Below are 13182 nucleotides of genomic sequence, written 5' to 3'. Positions count from 1 at the left end.
GGGTATCTTTTGACCGGCAGCAAACATTTACTTCAGGCTGTATTGTAACCACTACCACATCTTCACTAGCATCCCTTGTTTTCTCGACTATTTTAATCGCCTCCGCATAGGAGATTCGATTGACTGCTCCAACTTTTGCCACCTCCATTTCCTTCACCCTTACAGGGCACTCCAGGAACTCAGGATCATGATCCCCACCACAATTGCAACACTGTCGTCCGTCTACACACCGTTCTTCAGTATACTCTGTTCGTTTACACACACTTGAAACATGGCCAAATCCTTTACAATTCTTACACTGCAGTGGTTTGGGGACGAAAGCTCTTACGGCGTATCATAACCAAGCTTCACATGCGTAGGTATTTGCTCTTGATCAAAAAACAACAGGACCGACAGACTTTCCTCCTTTTCTCCATTCACCCAGCGGGTCAGACGCCGGGCATCAACCACACCAGGATTTCTCTTCAGGTATTCAACCTGAACATCCGTCATCACCCCTGAGATGACTTCTTTAACGGGTGCTCTACTCCGAAGTTCAAAACACAAAACGTATGTTGTCCGGATTCTTTTGAGGCCCACTGCAATCTTCCTCTGCTTATCAGAAATACAATTAATCAAAGTAAGACCACTCCTGATCACTCTGACAGACTCCACTTTTCCCAGGGCATACTTCACCATTTTCAACACCTCAAATGGGTTTCCTACATATGCATCCTTGCTCAACAAACGCATCCCAACAAGAAGCGATTCATTATCATTTACATATGTATCCTTCACTCCAATTTGAGAAAGTTTCCTTTTTGTTCCAGTTTTCAATACTACTGTAGTCCATTCAGAACATTCGTCTTCACCAAATTTACTCGACGCGCTGCTTAATTCAAACTCAGCATCCATTTACGCCATCCTCCCGCTTTCTCTGTCCCTTCCTATTCCTTCATTCTTCAGTGGGGTTTATCGGCGGTTGTCATCCAATGTTATGGTCCATTACCGCCACCTACTGTACTGGAGTGTGGGCCGGAGACAGGGAGAATCTAAATCCTACCTATCAGCCCGTTGCTCTTAAAAAAGATAACAAAATATTTGAGACTATATCTAATGACGTTCTACTCAATATACTCTTTAAACTAATTTCCTGTATCCCCTCCTCAATCAAACTAGATCTTATCCTCTCTCTTTCCCTCTGATACTGCCCACACTTTAGCAATACATGCTCCACAGTCTCTGTTTCCTGACAATAATCACACTGTCCTGTTGGATGCTTTCCTATCACATTTAATGTTTTATTCAACTGGCTGTGTCCCACCCTTAATCTTGTAAAAATAGCCTCCTCTCCTCTGTCCCTTCCTGCCGTCCTCCCCTCACCGACTTTCCTCTGTACTTGAAATAAATGCCTTCCCTTATCTCTATTCCACTGCTCCTGCCATCTCTGCACCATCACTGTATATATCCGTCTTTTTGCCTCTGCCTTGCTCATTGAAACTTCAACATCAACATCAACATCCCCACTACTAAGTGCTTGTTTAGCCAGTTCATCTACTACTGCCTCGTTCCCCCCTCCACCCCCACATGGGCTGGGAACCAATTAAATATTATCTGTATACCCATCTGTCTAATCCTGCCATGGGTTTGTAGCACCTCATAAAGCAGGTCTTGTCTGCTACGTGCGCTAAAGGACTGGAGACTCATTAACACTGCACTTAAATCAGAGCAAATAACTACTCTGTCTTGTTTGACTTCCTCCACCCACTGCAAGGCCATCAGCTCCGCCGTATATACAGCCAGATGATCTGTAATACGTTTCCTGACTTCCACCCCACATTCCTGCACTACAAATGCTGACCCAGTACGTCCTGTCCTTGGATCTTTTGAACCATCTGTGTAAATGGCCACAAAATCCTGATACACAGTATCCAGACGTCTCTTAAACAAATCAGATGGATCAACACTATCCCTATCTTTCTGTAGTCTCTCCAACACTTCTAGATCAACTGCTGGAGGCGGGAGTAGCCATGGTGGATTTACAGAAATAGCTTCCGTTGGACTAAACTCCCTTCCTATTCCACCTGTCAGAACCTGTAAAAAGGGTGTACCACAACGGACATGTTATGAAATCCCTCCGCCACAGCCGCAGTGTCGAACCATTCATTTCAAGTGCTTGCACCAGACGCTCAAAACATAGTTCCGATACAGGTGTAACCTTGAACTTTCTGTGCCTTTATATATATAAATTAAACGTAAATGTAATAATCATTCTTCATCACCGTTTATCAAATGCATGTAGATAGATTGAGTATGCATCTCGCAATACATTAATCTCTTCAAGATCGTAGCCAGGCTTTCTGACAGACTGCCACACATAACATACTTGAATTCCACCATTTAGGCCTCGTTTTTTACATGCACAAAATATATTTAATTATATAACAGGATAAGAGCAATCTTTTCAATGTAAAAAGTTAACATGGTTAACAACAAGTTTTATTTATATATTTTTATATATTTTTTGGGTTAACAAGTGACAACAGACAAATGTTGGTGTACCTGAATGCCAAGAGTGTGCAAAGCTGTCATCAAGGCAAAGGGTGGCTATTTGAAGAATCTCTAATATAAAATATATTTTGATTTATTTTACACTTTTTTGGTAACTAAATGATTCCATATGTGTTATTCCATAGTTTTGATGTCTTCATCATTATTCTACAATGTAGAAAATAGTAAAAATAAAGAAAACCCCTGGAATGAGTAGGTGTGTCCAAACTTTTGACTGGTAGTGTATATATGTATATATTAACTTTTATTTATCCAGGCTAGTCAATATTTTTGTTGTTGATCACTGACCAAAAAATTATCACGTTGACATTTTAAATGATGGTGTACGTCTGCCCTCTTGTGGGGGTATTGTGTATTACATGTACTGTGATCCCCTGAGATATCAATCAAGGCCAGATTAGACGTGAGATTGATCTTGACCAGTAAACCTTCCAGTTACAATATCAGTAGCACCACCACCAAAGTGATTAATGAATCCTCCTTTACACCCTACACTTTCCCACCCACTTAAACAATAATTTTGCTTTAAAAAAAAAAATGCAGCCAAAAGGATCACGTGGATTGCTAGAAACCTGAAAGATGTGGCTGAGAATATTAGTTGAACTGTTGGAAAAACACACCTAATCCCTGAGTTCGGAATGAACTGGTGTAAAATCACTGGCCTTAAAAATGGGTCCACAGGGAAAACATTTGAAGTCACCAATAAGGCTGGAAGACTAGGCAGGACATAAGTAAAGACTGGCCCCAGACAAAATAACCCCAGTATCATTTGATCCAAGCCAATCAGGCTACAGTCATTGGCTACTGATTCATACAGTAAACTCTGATGGGAAGACATCCTCTTTTTCAGTGAACATTTCATCCAACAAGGCTAGACTGTATGGCATGACGACAACAATGAAGTTGTCAACCAAAACAGACTACCCTCATACATAACTCAACTCCCTGTGTTACTCTTCTTCTGCTCTAGCAGTGTCCCACTTTCAGTCACGGGGAGATGGAGGTCCTCCTCTTCCTCCTCTGTGTGTTCCATCCTCATGACAGGGAGCTCATCCTCATGAATATGTCCCACTCTTTCGGGGCACATGTTCTCATCAGGATGATCATCGGAACTCTTCTGTCTGTCAGTGGTCACTGGTTCACTTTCCTGGACTGGAGCAGGAAGAGGGGTCTCCTCGGTGGAAAGACGTAGTGGTCCTAGGTTAACCATTGGATTATCATCTGTTCCAGTGATTGTGTGGTCCATGGTTGGAGGTCTCTGCTTACTCTTGCAGATCACCACCACTAACACACAAATGACTAGACATACTACTAGACATACCACTAATGGCAACCTACTCCTTCCACTTGTCTCACTTGTTGTAGTTGTCTCACTTGTTGTAGACTCCAAACGGTTTTCTAGAGAAACACAGACAAACATACAAAGATAGAAAACAGTAGTGTTAGTGGGGCAAAGATAAGGGATATGAAGACAATATTATACTGAAGCAATAAGGTCTGAGGGGGTGTGGTGCTGTTTATGGCCAATATACCACGGCTAAGGCCTGATCTTAGGCTGATATACCACAGCTGTCAGCCAATCAGCATTCAGGGCTCGAACCACCCAGTTTATAATCTCAACTAACCCAGACAACAATACAGAACAGCAAGACTACCATGACTAAATACTATTCTCTTGAATTATTACACTAACACTACATCTACTACTATGATAATGCTGATCATGGGCTGGGTGGTAGACTAGCGGTTAAGAGTTGGGCCAACAACCGAAAGATTGCTGGTTCGAAACCCCGTGCTGACTAGGTGAAATCTGTCAATGTGCCCTTGAGCAAGGCACTTAACCCTAATTGCTCCTGTAAGTCGCTCTGGATAAGAGCGTCTGCTAAATGAATAGGATGTAAAATAATAAGACAAAGAATGTTTATACATTAAAAAGTGAATATAAATTCAAAACCTTAAGTGAGCAATGCATTCACTAGACATCCCACCTTTAACAGTGAGAGTGACTCCATGTGGATATCCTGGATCACTATGACGGTTGAAGAAGCACAGGTAGGTCCCCTGGTCAGATGAGTGTACATTGGTGATGATGAGGGAGAGGTCACCCTCTCTGTAACCATCCCTGTTTACTGATGTCCTGTTTATGAATCCAGGGCCATAGGTAGTATTGGTCGGGTCAATCTTCAGCACAGTCTGTCCATCTTTATCTCACCATTGGTCGCCTGCTTATTGGTCGAGCCATAGCAGTGAAGCGTGACATTATCTCTGACGTGAGCTGATATTTCTGTCGGGACTGTTAAATGAGAAGAGAGAAAAGGGGTTGGCCTTGAATGGTGTGCCATTATGAAAGCAATTGGATTAGATATAGGTCTACATGGCATGTATGACAATTAACAGACTGGGGGGAGAAGAGGAGAGAGAAGGAGCTGGGGGGTTAAGGTTAGAGAGAAGGTTAGAGAGAAGGTGCTGGGGGAAGGTTGGAAGGTTGGTTAGAGAGAAGGTGCTGGGGGAGTTAAGGTTAGAGAGAAGGTGCTGGGGGGAGTTAAGGTTAGAGAGAAGGTGCTGGGGGGTTAAGGTTAGAGAGAAGGTGCTGGGGAGTGAAGGTGCAGAGGTGGTTAAGGTTAGAGAGAAGGTGCTGGGGAGGTTATGGTTAGAGAGAAGGTGCTGGGGGGGTAAGGTTAGAGAGAAGGTGCTGGGGGGTTAAGGTTAGAGAGAAGGTGCTGGGGAGGTTAAGGTTAGCGAGAAGGTTCTGGGGGTAAGGTTAGAGAGAAGGTGCTGGGTGGGTGGTTAAGGTTAGAAAGAAGGTGCTGGAGGGGTTAAGGTTAGAAAGAAGGTACTGGGGGAGGGGGGTTAGAAAGAAGGTACTGGGGGGTAATATTAGAGAGAAGGTGCTGGGGGGGGTAAGATTAGAAAGAAGGTGCTGGGTGGAGTTAAGCTTAGCGAGAAGATGCTGGGGGGTGGTTAAGGTTAGAGAGAAGGTGCTGGGGGGGTTAAGGTTAGAGAGAAGGTGCTGGGGGGGTTAAGGTTAGGGAGAAGATGCTGGGGGGGTAAGGTTAGAGAGAAGGTGCTGGGGGGTTAAGGTTAGAGAGAAAATGCTGGGGGGTTAAGGTTAGAGAGAAGTTGCTGGGGGAGTTAAGGTTAGAGAGAAGGTGCTGGGGGGTTAAGGTTAGAGAGAAGGTGCTGGGGGGTTAAGGTTAGAGAGAAGGTGCTGGGGGGTTAAGGTTAGAGAGAAGGTGCTGGGGAGGTTAAGGTTAGAGAGAAGGTTCTGGGGGGTAAGGTTAGAGAGAAGGTGCTGGGTGGGTGGTTAAGGTTAGAAAGAAGGTGCTGGAGGGGTTAAGGTTAGAAAGAAGGTACTGGGGGGTAATATTAGAGAGAAGGTGCTGGGGGGTAAGATTAGAAAAGAAGGTGCTGGGTGGAGTTAAGCTTAGCGAGAAGGTGCTGGGGGGTGGTTAAGGTTAGAGAGAAGGTGCTGGGGGGGTTAAGGTTAGAGAGAAGGTGCTGGGGGTTTAGGTTAGAGAGAAGGTGCTGGGGGGGTTAAGGTTAGGGAGAAGATGCTGGGGGGGTAAGGTTAGAGAGAAGGTGCTGGGGGTTAAGGTTAGAGAGAAAATGCTGGGGGGGTTAAGGTTAGAGAGAGAAGTTGCTGGGGGAGTTAAGGTTAGAGAGAAGGTGCTGGGGGTTAAGGTTAGAGAGAAGGTGCTGGGGGGGTTAAGGTTAGAGAGAAGGTGCTGGGGGTTAAGGTTAGAGAGAAGGTGCTGGGGGGTTAAGGTTAGAGAGAAGGTGCTGGGGGGGTTAAGGTTAGAGAGAAGGTGCTGGGGGGTTAAGGTTAGAGAGAAGGTGCTGGGGGGGTTAAGGTTAGAGAGAAGGTGCTGGGGGGGGTTAAGGTTAGAGAGAAGGTGCTGGGGGGTTAAGGTTAGAGAGAAGGTGCTGGGGGGTTAAGGTTAGAGAGAAGGTGCTGGGGGTTAAGGTTAGAGAGAAGGTGCTGGGGGGGGTTAAGGTTAGAGTAGTGTGAAGGCAAAAGGAGAGGAGTGGAGGATGAAGGAAGTGAGATGAATAGACAGAATTACAGAACAGAATGATATTACACTATTATGACCATTGATCACAACTCTAAAACACAAATCAACAGTATGTAGAGTTGGAATTACACATTGACTTCAGATAAACAGTGGTCTGGCAAATATTACAATATTGTAACAATTGCAAATCCATCCATAAATGAAGAGTTTCATTCCAAAACGCTATATATCAATTTCAGAAATGTTGGTAAATTGGCTTTTATTGTAATTCGAAATTAAGAAAGATATTGGTGTGTTTTTTCACTATTTAACCATGGCATGGGGTTGTTCAATGACACACGTATTTGTTTACTGGATGGTTTCACTTCAGAGACAAATAATCATGTTTTTTTGCAAAACGCTATATATCCGCCTCTCAGAGAAATAAGTAGTACTACTTTGTTTTACAGTCAAATTTAACAAAACACGACATTTTTTATAAAAAAAATTTACAAATAAATGAATTTGTGGCAATTCAATAATGTAATATGAGATCTGTATGTAAAACATTTACATTTAACATTTTAGTCATTTAGCAGATGCTCTTATCCAGAGCAACTTACAGTAAGGGCGGGGATACTTCGGGATTTTGGCAATGAGTCAGATGAACTCGTGGATACCATTTTTATGTCTCTGCGTGCAGTTTGAAGGAAGTTGCTAACTAGCGCTGGCGCAAACTAGCATTAGAGCATTGACTGGAAGTCTATGGGTATCTGCTAGCAGTCATTGCGCTAACACTAGTTTGCGCTAGCGCTAGTTAGCAACTTCCTTCAAACTGCACGCAGAGACATACATTAATCTGACTCATTGCCAAAATCCCGAAGTATCCCTTTAAGATGAATGCACTTACTGTAAGTTGCTCTGGATAAGAGTATCTGCTAAATCACTAAAATGTTACATGTAAATGTTTTACGTACAGATCTCATATTACTGTATTGTTATTATTTTTAAATACTGATGTCACAAATTAATGAATTTGTAAATTTTTTGTTTAAAAAAATGTAGTTCTTTGTTACATTTGACTGTAAAACATAGTAGAACTACTTATTTCTCTGAGATGCGGATATATAGCGTTTGCATTGGCTCGCAGAACTACCTCTAACTTCCTTCATACTGGACACAGAGACATCAATGCCAAAATCCCAAAGTGTCCCTTTAAGATACCTAGGTGTAGGTGAGACAATCACATATCATTCCATTCCAGCTAAACAATGGATATATAGCATTTTGCAAAAATAATATTTTCATACACATCTATGGATAAAAAAATCTGAGAACAGTAATATTTTACACACACATGAAGGTACCCATAACCATTAATTTCTTATGAAAAAACTGTTGGGTATAGCGTTTTGGAAATAAACTCTTCAAATCTATCCCTGAGTAAAGTAGTCATAGTTCTTGTTCCCAGTCAACATTCAATTTGTAAAGTTTCTTCAAGTCTCTTCAACTTACCCAGAACATCTAGGTGTACATCTGCAACAGTACGCGTATGACAGATACACTCATATAAACCCTTGTCATTGTACACAGCAGAGATGATTGTGAGAGAGAGGTCGTTGTTGATTTTCACCCTCTTCTCAAAGGTGTTTCCTTCAATTAATTTTCCTTGATCAATCTTGGCAACGACCTGACCATCCAAAATCTTCCAAACGATGCCAATGTCACAGGTTGCATTGCAAGGGAGATTGACAGTGTTCTTCAAATTCACAGTTTTAAGAATGATACCATTACTGATCGAGGGGCATTCAGTGGAAACTGTCGGGAAGCAAAGATATACAAGGATTATCAGGTTTACATATTTGTAGCCAAACTAAATCATCAACATATTTGATATTAGGCTAATACAGTGAACACACCCAATGATGTTGATCAAGAGGCCAGTTTACACAAAAAATAACATACTGTATCTAAAATGATTAATTTAGGAAAAACGTACCAAGAAGGCCAACCATCAATGTAAAGAGACAGTAGAGGAGTTTCCAACCCATGCTGTGCCTAAGGATTCAAAATCTGTGAAATTGAAAGCATTTTAAGATATGGATTATTGTTATGTCTAAAAAAATATGTGGATTATTGTTATTTTATGTTTAAAACGATTTAGCCTCCTCTAAAATAGTAGCCTACTAAGAAACTCACGTCTTTGTTGCAAAACGTTTTGCTGTGGTTTGCTACGGTGTGCACTAATGAATACACCCATATATATATAAAAAAAAGCGACCTTTCGGTTACTGGCACAACGCTCTTAACCACTAAGCTACCTGCCGCCTCTACTGTCTCCATCTCCTCCTGACAATGATCACACCACCCAGTCGGATGTTTCCTACCAATTTCAATGTCCTGTTGAGCCTTGTGTGTCCCAGTCTCAGCCTTGTGATTACACTTTCCTCCTTCTCTCTCGGCCTGAGGACCTCCCTGCCCCCACCTTTTCCTGGATCTTATACAGGTGTCTTCTCTTTCTCTCCCTGTTCCACAACTCTTTACATTTGTTTTTACGTTTTTAACCACTGTTTTAATTAACCCCTTGGCTTCTGCTTTACTAATTTGACAATTCCATTTCAACGTTAGGATGTTTAAGTGTCATGAGCCCTCTCACTCCACTGGGTTACCACCTTAAGTTGTTTCCACTCTGCTCACCACTCTCTCTCTACTCAGCCTAACTAGCTCCACCTGTCCCTGCTCTGCTCGGCTCTAATTACTCTGCCAGCTGCGCTGCATTACCCACTAACCTCTCCCAGTATTTATAGCCCTGTCTTTCAGCTCTCCTGTGTCAGATCGTCTGCAAAGCTCAAGCTCTGCAAAGCACACCCGAACCTGTTTGCTCGCGCTTCTGGCTCACCCTGGTTTTGTGACCCCGGACCTGCCTGGTTTTTGGATACTCTTCTGCCTCAGGAGATCCAGACCTGCTTCTGCCATTACGACTCCTGACTACTCTTCAATCCCGGTAACTCTGACCAGCCTTCTGCCTTGCTACTACGTATTTTGGATTTCCCTTGAACTGTACTGCTGCCTGGTTTCATTCCGCCCCGTTGTGTCTGTGTTTCCTCCCCCCAGGACTTCTGGACCACCAACCACCGCGTCATCGGACGCATCGCTGCCACTGGGGGAGGCACAGACCCAGCACATCGGACGGGATAACCCCTGGAGCCTTCACTCACTCCCTACATCCCTTTCCCCTTAAGTTTAAATAAACTTTCTGGTGTGACGCAATTGTGGTCCTCTTGTCGTCTGTCTGAACCGTGACAGTACGATCTGACCATTATGGACTCAGCGCACACTTCCCCCGACATGGAAACCGAAGAACCTGAGCAACCCACCGCCATGCTACGCCTGGAACACACTGAGAGAGAGCTAGGCCGCATGAGCGGCGACATCACCTCTCTGCTTCAGGCCGGCTACCAACAGCATCAGCAGTTCCAGCAGCACCAGCAGCAGTCCCAGCAGCAGCAACAACAACTCGCCATGATCATTCAACTCCTCACCAACCTGACCCCAGCCAGTCTGCCCACCAGCCCTGCCCCCCGAGTTACCTGCCCCGGTCATTGCAGCCGCTGCTCCGGAACCCAAGATTGGAAACCCCGAGCGGTTCAACGGCGATTCTACCCAGGTCCGGCCATTCCTGACTAGCTGCCGACTTCAGTTCTCCTTGCAGCCAAGGACCTTCGCCACGGAGGGGCTAAGGTTGGGTATGCCATCACTCACCTGACGGGCCGAGCTCGACTCTGGGGAACAGCAGAGTTCGAACGTCAAACCCCCGCATGTGCAACCTTCGACCGGTTTGCCGAGGAGATGCTGAAGGTGTTTGACCTGGATTCACCAACCGCAGAGGCGTCTCGTGAACTGTTCAGTATTCGACAAGGCAGACGTACAGTCGCAGACCATTCCATCGACTTCCCGAACCCTGGCTAGACGAAGTTCTTGGAACACACCATCGTTGGTGGACGCGTTCTTCCATAGTTTGGCTGACTATATCAAGGACGAGTTGGTCTCCCATGAACTGCCTTCCACTCTTGATGAAGCCATCGCACTGACTGTCAGGATCGACAGAGGGATACAGACCCGTCGTCGTGAGAGGGGGCGCCAAGGTCCACCTACTACCGGCATTCGGAGAGATCCGACTGGGCTCCTGTCATCTACTGCCACTCACCCAGTTCAGCTTGATCAGTCTGAGCCTATGGAGATTGGGCGAGCCTCTCTCACTCCTGCAGAGTGCCAGCGACGCTTCACCTCAAACCTCTGCCTCTATTGTGGAGGTGATGGACATCGTGTGGTAACCTGCCCTTTAAAGGGCCGAAGCTCACCGGGCATAGGGGGAGTCCGGTTGAGTTCAATGACCATCCAGTCCTCCGACCGCAAACCCCTGCTGCAAGTTCACCTCCGCCTCCCTGACTCAACTCACACCCTGGCTGCTCTGGTGGATTCTGGCGCCGAAGCCAACATAATGGACATCAAGCTGGCACGCCAACTGGGACTGGAGAACCTCCGTTTGACACCTCCTATTCCTGCCCGGGCACTGGACGGACACTTACTCGGATCGGTCACTCATGTCACGGCCCCGGTCTCGATGGGTCTGTCCGGAAACCATCAAGAAACTATCCAGTTTCACCTGCTCCCCTCTCCAGGCCAACCCCTCATCCTGGGTTACCCATGGCTCCGCCGGCACAACCCTCAGCTCGACTGGGTGACCGGGGTGATCAGGGAGTGGGGAGAGGACTGCCACCGAACCTGCCTGCTTGCCGCCGCACTACCCCCTCGGCCAGTACCTACTAACTCCGCTCCTGACCCTCCAAGGACCCTGTGTCGATTCTGCCAAGTCCCTGCATCGTTGCAGCTCTGACCTGGGCTGTTGAGGAACAGGTGCTGGAGGCTCTCCGTAACCAGCCAGGTCCCAGCACTTGCCCAGCTGACCGCCTTTTTGTCCCCGAAGACCTGAGGTCCCAGGTCGTTCAGTGGGGACATGACTCCCGCCTAGCTTGTCACCCTGGCTCCACCCGCACTTACAACCTGCTCGCCCAGAGGTTCTGGTGGCCCTCTCTGAGGAAGGATGTACGGGAATTCGTCCCAAGCCTGCCCCATCTGCAACCAACACAAGTCGTCCTGCCAGCCCCCAGCCGGATTGCTGCAGCCCCTGCCTGTGCCCAGGAGTCCGCTGGTCCCTGCTCGCCTTGTCCTCCTCCTCCACGGCTCGTCGATGGTGGTCTGGTTTACACCGTCCCGCCGCCTGCTTCGGTCCAGACGGAGGGGTAGGGGTCTCCAGTACCTCATTGACTGGGAGGGCTATGGACCTGAGGAAAGGACCTGGGTGCCAGCTAGTCGGATTGTGGATAGGACTCTCATCACCGCTTTCCACCAACGGCATCCTGATCAACCTGCAATCCGTAGGGGCCGCCCCAGAGGGGTCTCTAACCGTCCTGCCCGCTCGGCTTCCTGTCCTGTGCCTGATCCTGTCTCGGGACCTGTCCCATCTCCCGACCACGGCCCTCCGGCTTCCTCCGAGGATGAGGACGTTCGCTCGGACCGTTCGGAGGAGTTCTAGCCCTCCTCCGGCTCCCCTCCTCCCGCCCGGCGTGGTGTTGCTCTTGGGACTTCTGGGGCCGTCCCTTGGGGGGTTCTGTCATGAGCCCTCTCACTCCACTGGGTTACCACCTTAAAGTTGTTTCCACTCTGCTCACCACTCTCTCTACTCAGCCTAACTAGCTCCACCTGTCCCTGCTCTGCTCGGCTCTAATTACTCTGCCAGCTGCGCTGCATTACCCACTAACCTCTCCCAGTATTTATAGCCCTGTCTTTCAGCTCTCCTGTGTCAGATCGTCTGCAAAGCTCTACACCCGAACCTGTTTGCTCGCCTTCTGGCTCACCCTGGTTTTGTGACCCCCGGACCTGCCTGGTTTTTGGATACTCTTCTGCCTCAGAGATCCAGACCTGCTTCTGCCATTACGACTCCTGACTACTCTTCAATCCCGGTAACTCTGACCAGCCTTCTGCCTTGCTACTACGTATTTTGGATTTCCCTTGAACTGTACTGCTGCCTGGTTTCATTCCGCCCCGTTGTGTCTGTGTTTCCTCCCCCCAGGACTTCTGGACCACCAACCACCGGCGTCATCGGACGCACGCTGCCACTGGGGGAGGCACAGACCCAGCACATCGGACGGGATAACCCCTGGAGCCTTCACTCACTCCCTACATCCCTTTCCCCTTAAGTTTAAATAAACTTTCTGGTGTGACGCAATTGTGGTCCTCTTGTCGTCTGTCTGAACCGTGACAGTAAGAGCCTGCTTGGCGAGAACATCCACCTCCTCATTCCCCTCTACTCCCACATGAGCTGGTACCCCGAGGAACAACTCAAATACCCCCATCTGTCTCACCCTATACAAGCACTGCAAAACCTCATACAATACATCTTGTATGCGCCAAGACACACATGAATTTAAGCTCATCAGTGCTGCACAGGAATCAGAGCAGATGACTACCCTGTCTGGCCACACCTCCCCCACCCACTCTGCAGCCAATAGTTTGGCCAACAACTCCATTGTGTAAACAGATAAATGATCTGTTGCCCTGTTCGTCACTGCCACCT

The sequence above is a fragment of the Coregonus clupeaformis genome, unplaced genomic scaffold, assembly GCF_020615455.1.
Source record: "Coregonus clupeaformis isolate EN_2021a unplaced genomic scaffold, ASM2061545v1 scaf2997, whole genome shotgun sequence".
Classification (NCBI taxonomy): domain Eukaryota; kingdom Metazoa; phylum Chordata; class Actinopteri; order Salmoniformes; family Salmonidae; genus Coregonus; species Coregonus clupeaformis.
This window is presented reverse-complemented; position numbering follows the sequence as displayed.